At 42.5% G+C, this 13,128-nt stretch overlaps 1 protein-coding gene across 1 annotated transcript in view; it reads left to right on the forward strand.

Moving 5' to 3' along the window:
- The window catches only part of ASIC2 (acid sensing ion channel subunit 2), a gene marked incomplete at its 5' end in the record, with an annotated part of 82,289 nt that overhangs the window by 34,793 nt on the left and 34,368 nt on the right, over nt 1–13,128 (forward strand). The gene's annotated exons all lie outside the window — the stretch shown is intronic.

The raw sequence follows: 13,128 nt of genomic DNA on the forward strand, positions 1-13,128 counted from the left end.
GGAGGATCCCACGTGCCGCGGAGCGGCTGGGCCCGTGAGCCATGGCCGCTGAGCCTGCGCGTCCGGAGCCTGTGCCTCGCAACGGGAGAGGCCACAACAGTGAGAGGCCCGCATACCGCAAAAAAAAAAAAAAAAAAAAGAGGCAAGAAAATATGACCTATAATGAGGAGAATGATCAATCCATTGAAACCAACCCAGAACTAACACATGGGACAAATAGCCAACAAGGTCATTAAAACAGTTATAACTAAACCCCATATGTTCAACGTGTGGACATGGAACATATTTTTTAAAGACCTAAATTGAGCTTCTAGAGATAAAGACTACAACGTCTGAGATGGAAGATACGCTGGAGGGGATTAACAGTAATATTATATTACTTGAGGAAAAGATTAGTTAAAGAAATAGTAATGAAATACAGAGAAAACAAAGAATTTTTGAAATTAAGAGTATCAGTGAGAAATTGAGACTGTGATTAAAAATCTTCCAACAAACAAAAGCCCAGGACCAGATGGCTTCACAGGTGAATTCTATCAAACCTTTAGAGAAGAGCTAACACCTATCCTTGTCAAGCTCTTCCAAAATATAGCAGAGGGAGGAACACTCCCCAACTCATTCTACAAGGCCATCATCACCCTGATTCCAAAACCAGACAAGGATGTCACAAAGAAAGAAAACTACAGGCCAATACAACTGATGAACACAGACGCAAAAATCCTCAACAAACTACTAGCAAACAGAATCCAACAACACATTAAAAGGATCATACACCATGATCGAGTGGGGTTTATCCCAGGGATGCAAGGATTCTTCAATATACGCAAATCAATCAATGTGATACACCATATTAACAAATTGAAGGAGAAAAACCATATGGTCATCTCAATAGATGCAGAAAAAGCTTTTGACAAAATTCAACACCCATTTATGATAAAAAACCCTCCAGAAAGTAGGCATAGAGGGAACTTACCTCAACATAATAAAGGCCATATATGACAAACCCACAGCCAACATCATTCTCAATGGTGAAAAACTGAAAGCATTTCCTCTAAGATCAGGAACACGACAAGGCTGTCCACTCTCGCCACTATTATTCAACATGGTTTTGGAAGTTTTAGCCGCAGCAATCAGAGAAGAAAAAGAAATAAAAGGAATCCAAATCGGAAAAGAAGAAGTAAAGCTGTCACTGTTTGCAGATGACATGATACTATACATAGAGAATCCCAAAGATGCTACCAGAAAGCTACTAGAGCTAATCAATGAATTTGGTAAAGTAGCAGGATACAAAATTAACACACAGAAATCTCTTGCATTCCTATACACTAATGATGAAAAATCTGAAAGAGAAATTAAGGAAACACTCCCATTTACCATTGCAACAAAAAGAATAAAAATACCTAGGAATAAACCTACCTAAGGAGACAAAAGACCTGTATGCAGAAAACTATAAGACACTGATGAAAGAAATTAAAGATGATAGAAACAGATGGAGAGATATACCATGTTCTTGGATTGGAAGAGTCAACATTGTGAAAAGGACTATACTACCCAAAGCAATCTACAGATTCATTGCAATCCCTATCAAACTACCAATGGCATTTTTCACAGAACTAGAACAAAAAATTTCACAATTTGTTTGGAAACACAAAAGACTCCAAATAGCCAAAGCAATCTTGAGAAAGAAAAACAGAGCTGGAGGAATCAGGCTCCCGGACTTCACACTGTACTACAAAGCTACAGTAATCAAGACAATACGGTACTGGCAGAAATACAGAAATATAGATCAATGGAACAGGATAGAAAGCCCAGAGATAAACCCACGCACTTATGGTCACCTTATTTTTTATAGAGGAGGCAAGAATATACAATGGAGAAAAGACAGCCTCTTCAATAAGTGCTGCTGGGAAAACTGGACAGCCACATGTCCAGTTTACATGTAAAAGAATGAAATTAGAACACTCCCTAACACCATACACAAAAATAAACTCAAAATGGATTCAAGACCTAAATGTAAGGCCAGACACTATCAAACTCTTAGAGGAAAACATCGGCAGAACACTCTATGACATAAATCACAGCAAGATCCTTTTTGACCCAGCTCCTAGAGTAATGGAAATAAAAACAAAAACAAATGGGACCTAATGAAACTTAAAAGCTTTTGCATGGCAAAGGAAACCATAAACAAGATGAAAAGACAACTCTCAGAACGACAGAAAATATTTTCAAATGAAGCAACTGACAAAGGACTAATCTCCAAAATTTACAAGCAGCTCATGCAGCTCAATATCAAAAAAAACAAACAATCCAATCCCAAAATGGGCAGAAGACCTAAATAGACATTTCTCCAAAGAAGATATACAGATTGCCAACAAACACATGAAAGAATGCTCAACATCACTAATCATTAGAGAAATGCAAATCAAAACCACAATGAGGTGTCACCTCACACCAGTCAGAATAGCCATCGTCAAAAAATCTACAAATAATAAATGCTGGAGAGGGTGTAAAGAAAAGGGAACCCTCTTGAACTGTCGGTGGGGATGTAAATTGGTACAGCCACTATGGAGAACAGTATGGAGGTTCCTTAAAAAACTAAAAATAGAACTATCATATGACCCAGCAATCCCACTACTGGGCATATACCCTGAGAAAACCATTATTCAAAAAGAGTCATGTACCACAAGCTCTATTTACAATAGCCAGGACAAGGAAGCAACCTAAGTGTCCATCAACAGATGAATGGATAAAGAAGATGTGGCACGTATATACAGTGGAATATTACTCAGCCATAAAAAGAAACAAAATTGATTTATTTGTAGTGAGGTGGATGGACTTAGAGACTGTCATACAGAGTGAAGTAAGTCAGAAAGAGAAAAACAAATACTGTATGCAAACACATATATATGGAATCTGAAAGAAAAAAAATGGCTCTGAAGAACGTAGGGGCAGGACAGGAATAAAGATGCAGACGTAGAGAAAGGACTTGAGGACACGGGGAGGGGGAAGGGTAAGCTGTGACAAAGTGAGAGAGTGGCATGGACTTATATATACTACCAAATGTAAAATAGATAGCTAGTGGGAAGCAGCCGCATAGCACAGGGAGATCAGCTCGGTGCTTTGTGACCACCTAGACGGGTGGGATAGGGAGGGTGGGAGGGAGACACAAGAAGGAGGGGATATGGGGATATATGTATATGTATAGTCGATTCACTTTGTTATAAACCAGAAACTAACAAACCATTGTAAACCAATTATACTCCAATAAAGATGTTAAAAAAAAAAAGAGTATCAGTGAGCCATGGGACAAAGTCAAGTGGCCTAACATATGTTTATTTGGAGTTTTTTAAGAAAGGGGGTAGGCAGAAAAAAATATTTGGGGAGATGATGGCCAGATCCTTTCCAAATTTGATGAGAACTCTAAATCCACAGATTTTCAAAGCTCAACGAACCCCAATCTCAAGAAACATGAAGAAAACTACACCAAAATTGCTGAAAATCAGTGATGAGAGAAAAATCTTTAAAGCATCCAGAGAAACATAATTCATTAACATACAGAGAAACAAAGCAAAGGATGACCATATATTTCTCATCAAAATCAATGCAAGAGGACGGTGAAGCAATATCTTTCAAGCACTGAAAGAAGAAATACTGTCAATCTAGAATCATATACCCAGTGAAAATATCTTCCAAAAATAAAGGCTTTTTCAGACGTATAAAAGCTGAAGATCCAGCAGGTTCATCACCAGCAGATCTGAATTACAAGAGATATTAAAGAAAGTTCTTTAGGCAAAAGGAAAATCATGCCAAATGAAAATATGGATTCACATAAAAGGAATGGACAGAAAAGAGCAGAAATGATAACTACATTGATAAATATATAAGAAATTTTCTTATTTCAATGTGTTTAAAAGATAACTGCTTAAATAATAACAATGTATTTTGATGTTTATAACATACGTATAAGTAAAAAGAATGGCAGCAATAGCATAAAAGCCAAGGGAAGGGAAATGGAAGAGTACTATTAAAAGATTTTTATGCAGTACATGAAGTGTTACAATATCACAGGAAGGTAAACAGTGATGTACACTATAAACCCTACAGCAACCGCTAAAATGTCAAAACAAGGTTATAGCTAATAATCCAACAAAAGGTATAAATAAAATCACAAAAATACTCATCTAGGCTAATAGAAGGCAGAGATGAGGGGAAGGGGAACAGAGAACAAACAGAACACATACAGCAAGAGAACAGACAAATCTAACACATCAATAATCACATTAAATGAAAATGGTTTAGGGCTTCCCTGGTGGTCCAGTGGCTAAGACTCCCTGCTCCCAATGCAGGGGTCCCGGGTTTGATCCCTGGTCAGGGAACTAGATCCCACATGCCACAACTAGAGATCCCGCATGCCACAACTAAAGATCCCGCATGCTGCAGCTAAGACCCGGTACAGCTAAATAAATAAATAAATATTTTTTTTTAAACTTTTAAAAAGAGAAAAGAAAATGGTTTAAGCACCACAGTTAAAAGGTAGATTGTCAAACTGAATAAAACATCAACTCCTAACTATATTCTAGTTACCAAAAAAAGCAAAAACCTGTATTTTAAACATTAAAATGCAAATTGTTTTTTTTAAAGGGATGGAAACATATATACCATGCTTGCATGATCAAAAGTTGGAATGGCTATACTAATATCAGGTAAAGTAGATTTCAGAGCCAGTGATATCACCAGGGATAAAGAAGATCATTTCTTAATGATGAAAGGATCAATTCATCAAGAAGACATAACATTTATGCACCTAATAACAAAGCTTCAAAAATACATAAAGCAAAAACAGAGCTGCAAAGAAAAATGGACACATCCACAATTATAATCGAGGATTTCAAAACTCCTCTCTCAATAATTGATAGGACAAGTAGACAGAAAACCAGCAAGTGTGTAGTATATTTGAACAGCACTATCAACCAAGTTGACCTCATGGACATTTATACAGCACTCCCTGCAACAGTGGCAAAATACACATTCTTTTCAAGTACACACAGAAAATTTGCCAAGACAGACAATATTCCAGGCCATAAAACAAATTTCAGTAAAGTTTAAAAGATTCAAGTCAAATAAAGGATGTTCTCTGATTATAATGGAATTAAATTAGAAATCAGTAACAGAAAGATACCTGGCAAATTCCCAAATATTTAGGAGCTAAATAACACAGTTCTAAATAACCCATGAGCAGAAGACGAAATCAAAAGGGAAATTAGAACGTATTTTGAACTGAATAAAAATGAAAGTCTATCATACAAACATTTGTGGATGCCACTAGAGCAGTACTAAAAAGGGCAATTTATAGAAGTAAACACGCATATTAGAAAAAGATGAAAGGTCTCGAATCAGTGACCTCAGCTTCCACATTAAGACACTAGAAAAAGAAAGAGCAAATTAAAGCAAAAGTAAGCACACCAAAGGAGATACTTAAGATCAGAATAGAAATCAGTGCAACATAAAAACAGAGAAAAACAATGAAGCCAGAAGGTTTTGTGGTTTTTTTTGGAGGAGATTAATAAAATCGATAAACCTGTAGCCAGAATTATCAGGGAAAAAAGAGAAAAAACACAGGTTATCAATATTAGGAAACAGAGAAGTGACATCAGTATTGATTCTACAGTCAGAAAAAGGGTAATAAGAGAAAATAATTAAAACTTCACGTCAATAAATTCAACAGCTTAGGACTTGGGGCTGGGCTGCAATGGCTTAAATTTACAATCAGTTTCTGAAGCCTCTTAGGGGCTACATCTAGGGTTACCAACCATCCTGGTTTGCCCAGAACTGAGGGGTCTCAGGGGACGTGGGACTTTTGATGCTAAAACTGGAATAGTTGGTCACCATAGGCCTGCATCCTCTTGGTCACCCTCCCCTCCCCCCAGTCCAATCGCCCAGAAGCCACAGCTGCCCACAGAGGGATCTGTCTTACCAGGCTTGACTCTGCCCTTGTGATCTCTAGGTCGTCTGAGTAGGCAAGGGTCTTTGCCTGACGTCTCAAGGTCAAGCTGGCCCCACGCGTCAGAGGCAGGGTCTTTCACAGGCACCCCAGGCTGCAAATGCACCTAATTAATCCTCCCCTTGCTTTGGGAGAGGTTGCCAGGTTCTCAGAAAAAGCCTCTGCGTGAAGCATTAAAATGTGATTTCCAGGACTTCTCGGGCCGTCCAGTGGTGTTAAGACTCCACACTTCCAATGCAGGGGACGCAGGTTTGATCCCTGGTCAGGGAACTGAGATCCCACATGCCATGCAGTGCAAGGAAAAAAAAAAATGTGATTCCCAACAGCCTGGACTGGAATTGGCTTTGAAGGTGTAACTGGCCTTACCCTGGCCCACTGCCATCCTCTGCTTCGCTCACCATGAACTCTGAGGGTTCACTTCCCTTCTTTTACACTTCTCTGTGTTTCTGCCTCTCCCCACCCTAGTGGGAGTGCCTGCATATCTGAGACAACGGAGGCATTCCAAAAATCAGACTTCACAGCCATCCATGAGCCCACCCCACCCTCACTCAGGCACCCTCCGTGGCTCCCTGCTGTCTAAAGATTAAAGTATGGTTTCATGGAGCCAAAGTTCAAGGCCTCCTGTCATCCCGGTTCATACTTCATGAGATGCTCAGTCAAACGAGACCGCTCACTGCAGGTTCCTGACTCTGAACTTTTGTCTGCTCTGTGTCTGCTTCTCAGAATTCCGTCTCTTCTAGCTCTTCATGTACAAATCCAACACTTCTTTTCCTGCTCACTTCAAATGCCACCTCCTCCAGGAAAACACCTCCGATGCCCACAGCTGGTGAGGTCTCTTCCTCTGAATCAGCTTTGTCTGTGGCTCTTGACACTCTCTGCTGTGCATTAGAGCTATTCACACACACAAGTTCTCTTGACTCCTAGATCCTAATCCTTCCTTGACAGCTGGTGCCCCATCTTCTAGTCCTTGCCCCATCATTTACACCCCAGAACTCTATATTTTAGCCTCGTAAATGGCTTGCCGGTCCCCCAAAGAGATGTGTTTGCTCACTGAAGATTCTGGGCTTTTGCCCATGCTGTTTCTACTCCCTGTCATTCCCTTCCTCTGGGTCCACCTGGGGACTCATCCATCATTTTACAACCCCAGGTTTACTTCCTCAAGTCCCTGGGCTCCCACCTGTTGCCAAGGGAGCACTTAACCACTCGGTACTCTCCCATCTCCTTGCATCCCTGTTCCCCCCACTATCCTGGGGACGCCTTGAGGGTACCTTCCATATCCCTCATCTTTACATCCCTGATGCCCAAGAAGCACCCAGCAAATGTTTGCTGAATGAATCATTGAGCATCGACACTCTAAGTCACGGTTTCCGGATGAACAGACAGCTCACCACCTCCAAAAGCCTGTCCTGATTTACTTCATCCTGAACTAAAAGCTGATTAACATTGCTGTGTGACCTCGGGAAAGTCACTTTCTCTGAATCGTAAGTTGTTCACCTATAATATGCGGGGGCTGGATTTGGTAGAAAAAGAGAACCCTGCCAAGTTTCCCTTTTTCCGATCCTGGTTCAGTGGCACCGAGCTTTAGCCTAAAATCTTCAATATTTATGTCTGGTCTCTTCAAGTGACCCATGAGGACACCCTTCATCCTCCAGCCCAAGCCCAGCATCAGGCTGTGTGCCCCCAAAGCCCTACGAAATGCCTTCTGAATAAATATTAAGCCACTCAGGGGGTCCAGGGTCTCGCACCAGCAAGCCGGCTGAGAATCGCTAAGGGCACATTATCAGAGGCAGCCATTCTGCCCCCAGGTGCCACCTGGGTGTCATTCTTGTCCAGTCATTCTTTCTAACCCTCCTGGGCCGCTAATAAGTCCCCAACTCCAGGAGTTCTTTACTGCCTCTGAGCAACAAAGACATCACCTTTCTGAGAAGGACATCAGCTCCCACCGTAGGCACCAGCAGGAAGTGGGTTCAGATGGCCCCAAAGGAAATTCTGATTCGAAAGATGTCCCGAGGGTCCTGCATGGTGGGGAAGGACCTGGTGACAGAGAGCCCTTCAGTTGCAGGGCGGGAGATGACTTGGTGTGTGCTTTAGTGACCCACTGGCCTGAGACAGACTCCCCGCTCTGCCCTTACCGTCTGTGGCATCTTAAACAAGGGCCTTAATCTCTCAGGCTTTGTTTGTCAAAATGGAATGAAAAGCATTTCAATTTCAAAGGGCTGTTGTGAGGGTTAAATGGAATAAACAATCTAACAATCTGATGCATCATTTTTTTCATTTTACTCCACTTTTATTCTTTCAAGCGCATAACTCAATTTTTCTCCAATTTCTGTTCTCTCTCCTCAGCTTATTATGTCACGTGAGGCTGATGTTAATGACACAGAAACCACTTCCTTACTGCAATTTCTTGCACATGGTAGATACTTCATAAATGTACACTGGATGGATGAATAAATACCTGGTCATATCTGGAGGGTGAGGACAGTAGTTGCCCCCCATCCTCCTCCAGGTATCTTTTGAGGAAGAAAGAATTCATTCAGTCATTTTCAATAACTATAGACCCGTAATATGTGCCATTAATTTTAGCAAATTAATTTAACCGCCAAACAACCCTCTCCGCTCAGTGTGATGTGTCCTCGTTTTCCATCTGAGGAAACTGATATGGAGAGGACTTACCCACAGACCTTGTAAGTGACAGGGCTCTGGTTCAAGTCCAGCTTTTCTCTAAGTCCACACCCTTACCGTGCAAAGGATTTACCATCTTTCCATTTCAGAAGTTATACACATGCATCATTGTAGATTTGGAAAAGACAGAAAAATAGAAAGCACCAAAGTTTAACCACCAAAAGACATCCTGAGTTTAACACCTTGGAATATTTTTTCAGATTTCTTTTTCTGCATATAGATTTCGTAGGTTTGGTTTTTTTTGGTGGTGGGTTTTTTTAAGCTATAAACAGATGGTATAAGCAGGTGTGTATCCTCACTTAACAGTCTGTTGAAAGCATTTTCTCCTTGTTTTTACATTTGCACCATCATTTGAATGGCTGCGTAATATTTCTATCAAATGGACATACCATAATTTACTTATCATTCCTCTATCGTTGAACTGGAATTGCTTTCTCTGTTTTTGCTATTGTACATAACACTCTGCCTGATATCTTTGTGGACAGAGTTTTAAGATGATCTTCTCGGGCTAATTTTAATTCTTTCCTTAGGCTAGTTTCTAGAATGGTGAGATTTCTGGGTCAAGGGAAATGAGCATTTGTAAGGCTCTTGAAAAATAGAGTGCCAAGTGTATTTTCTCAGAGATTTTCACGTTACAAAAAAAAAAAAAAGGAGAGTAGAGAACCAAAGAAAGATAGATGGTTACTGGACAGCTGGCAGCCACAGACAAGAAAAAACAGGGCATGCCAACTATAAAGCTTTATCAAGGACTGAGCTGTGTTAAAGAGAAGCAATAGCAAAAAGCTGTTTTCTTACTTCTTAGGAAGGAAAAATATATATAAATACTGCATGTGGATTAGTGAAAGAAAGATATTTTCAATCACTCTGAAAGCACAAGTGCGCTTACTAAAAAAAAAAAAAAAAAAAAAAACACGTGGAAGTCTACTCTTATCAAACAAGTCTTCCGGCCTCTTCCCATCTGCCGTACCTCTGTGCTTCGAGAAAGAAGGCCCAGGTTCTAACATTAGGTCTGTCACTGGACAGCTCTGTGTCTGCCAGCCTTTCTGTGCCTCCGTTTATAGGCCTGCCTGGCCTACCTCCCAGGGGTTATTAGGAGGAAAAATAAGCTCATGTATATGAAAATCCTTTGTAAAATTTCAACCACTGATACCATTCGTTGGTCAAAAACTAATTTCCTATTAATTATGATTCATACTGTAAGAATCTTCAGGAATCTACAGAAGGAATCCCAGCAGAGTTTCTCGAAATGTTTTAATATACCAGCAAACTTTATGTGGTTTCTTTGAAATAGGCTTCTATCAATTTATAAGAGTGAGGTATGCTTTACTTTTGTGGGAAAACTCAGATCGTGTAAAGCGAGACACAACTTCTCTGTTCTAAAAGTGGGCAGGTACCTCTGCCCCGTGCCCCCAGCTCCAATGTCAGATAAGACTGTGCTGATTCAGATGACCCCCCGGGAGCTGAGCTGACCCACATCTGTACAACTGGGCTGGCTTAACCACTGAGGACCTCAGCTACAGCCCCCTCCCAGGACCCCCAGCCCTGAGTCAGCCCTGGAGGCAAGACCACAGACCAGGGCCATCATTCAGTCCAACTGAGTACCACTGGGCTCAGGCTTGCAAAGGAGCTTCCTTCCACTCCCTGGAGGGTTCTTCCAGAAAGGTGTTTGGTTCCTCCACCCTGCAAAACCTCCGAAGACTCCAGGGTTTGGCAGGTAGTCCTTACAACGAAGCCAGCCCCACCAAGAACACAAGTTGGGCAGCATTTAAACTTTCATCTTGGCTTCCAGCTACCATGTTCACATCCATCTCCCTGGGCGGGGAGGGAAACCACAGGTGCATAGGGCTGAAAAGGCACTAAAGGTCATCTAGCCCTTCCCCTTGATTTACAGTTGAGATATAGGGGTCCAGAGAGGTGGTGGCCCCCCATCTCCTTGATATTAAGTATGAAGTTTTCCTAAGCTAGCTGTTCTTCAGTCTCAGTGTGCATCAGAAGCAGGGAGGAAGTGGGTTAAAGGCCCATTCCGAGGCCCAACACCACGCCTGCTACGTCAGACTCTCTGAAGATGGGACCCAAGAATCTGCCTTTGTAAACAAGCCTCTCAAGTAATGCAGTTGCACCCAAAGTTGTAAAACTCTTGAGTGGTAGGTAGGACCACTTGCCACTCAATGCCCAGAGCCCTGACTCATGCAGTTGGTGGCCCTAGTTTAGCCCCTGCCTGCTTACACACACACACACACACACACACACACACACACACACAAAGCACATGCATTCACAGCGGGCCTGTTGACATTGTGGAGGTAAGTGACCAGGTAAGTTCCAAATCCAGAGAGAACCAAGGACAGAGTCACCTGGGCCTCTCAGCAAATGGTCAGCAGCTTTGCAAGAAGCTCTCTGGCTTCAGAAGGAAATCCTGGGCAGCTGAGGAAGGGCTGAAAATACACTCAGCATCTTTCGAGGACAGCAGCTCACATACTTGAAGACACCAGCTCAACGGGGTATTTCATTCCTAGATAATTTAATAGCTGATTCTGCCCATTAATTTCTTCCTGAGGGCAATCCCTGATGGGAACTACATGGATTCCTGATGAGTCATTCATTGGCCAGTAAACGTTACAGAGCAACCCAGGCCACCCAGCACTAAACATTCCCACACACGACAGTGGAGATATCAGGCCCTCTGATACAGGGACACAGAGAACCTGGAAAAAGTCCACAGATAGCCCCGAACATGGCTCGAGGGCTGGGAAATAAGGCCTGTGAGCCTGGTGAAGTGTCCTGTCCCCAAAATAGTCTGAAACCCTTCTGGGGTGCTGGGAAGGGGTTAGACACCCTGCCCTGAACTGTCAGAAGTGATTACTAGGCAAACAGCATTAAGTATGTTTATTTTTAACTTGAGGTCCTTTTTACTTCAACTCCCTTCCAATCTCTACTGTTAATTTCTGCCTGGATTTTCCAACACGGAGTGAATCTCTCTGTCTCTCTGTCTCTCTGTCTCTCTCTGTCTCTCTGTCTCTCTCTCTCTCTCTCTCTCACACACACACACACACACACACACACACACACACACACACACGCACACACACACACACACACACAGCTAGCTATGTGTCTATGGGGTCTACTGCCTACAGTAAAGGTTCATTCAGTGGTGTAGGCCAGTTAGAGCTTTGAATGAGGAAATCCAGGGATAATCCAGAGAACTGGAGTCTAGCCCCGCCTCTGCAGCCAACTGCATGACTCCAAGCAAACGCTTGGCCTTTCTGGACCTCAGTTTTCCCATCTCTTAAATAGGTAGGACTAGTTTAATGGTACGCAACCTAGCTATGGTAGTAGGATCTTCTAGGGAGTTTTTGAAAAATACTGGTATTTGGGCCTCATGCCAGAACAACTGAATCCTAATCTCTGGGCTAAGCCCCGGGGTATCTGTAGGTTATACAGGTACATGATTCTGATGCAGAGTGTGGGCTGAGAACCACTGGCCTGGGCGATCCACTTCTGCAGTTCAATTAATTCCATCATTTATCATGGAGGGGACAAGACAGAGAAAAGATGGAGTGGCTGCATTTCTTCTGATTCCTGTGAAGAGAAGCCAAGGGCAGAAAGGCTCAAGTGTGCCATCTGGGATTCAGTGTAACTTAAGAATTTCCTGAATAGAAAGAAAAGGATGTTCTGAATATAAAATCAGACAAAAGCCCCGGGCTTGAGGTTCTTAGCAGAAATATACTGCCAAGGGACAGGAAGAGATTCCTCTCCAAGGGATGCAGCCTGGGGTGAAGGATGAGCTGGGAATCTTGGAGGACCCCCCCTGGTCATCCACGGAGGGCAGGGACACCTCCGTCCTTTGCCCTGGGCCTGATGATGCTTTCCAAGCACCTTCTCAGGCCTCACAGAAATGAAACTGCAGCACTTAAGCCTCTTGGCAGCCGAGCAGCCTCAGACAAGTCCCTTCTCTCTGCACCTCATATTTTCCTCTGTAAAATGGGGAAGGTGGGAGTTAAATCAAACATCCTATTCCATCAATTCTAAGCCACACATTTTACATCTCTGAAATAGAGATGGACCTTACAGTCAATGGCCTCTTACCACTAATTGGCAGGATTCTTTTTTTCTTAGAGGTGTTCCAAGTAATGGTGCGTCTTACAAAGGATAGCATCTTAGCATTGGCGAAATATGGTAATATCTCTGGTTCCTCCCAATTCAAACATTCTAAAAATTCCATGACTCTTGGGCCTTCTGTCCAGATCATCTTTACTACCAAGCAGTATATGCATCAAGCCCTGTGGAGAGGCACGAGCTTCTGCTAGTGCTTTGCCCTTCAGTGTTATCCACGGACCAGCAGCAGCGTCAGCAACATCAACGCATCAGAAACACCAGCTGGTCAGAGGTGCAGTGTCTCGGGCCCCCACCCCCACCCCAGGTTCTGTTGTATCAGAACCTGCATT

This window comes from Lipotes vexillifer, unplaced genomic scaffold (assembly GCF_000442215.2).
Source record: "Lipotes vexillifer unplaced genomic scaffold, Lipotes_vexillifer_v1.1 scaffold216, whole genome shotgun sequence".
Lineage (NCBI taxonomy): Eukaryota > Metazoa > Chordata > Mammalia > Artiodactyla > Lipotidae > Lipotes > Lipotes vexillifer.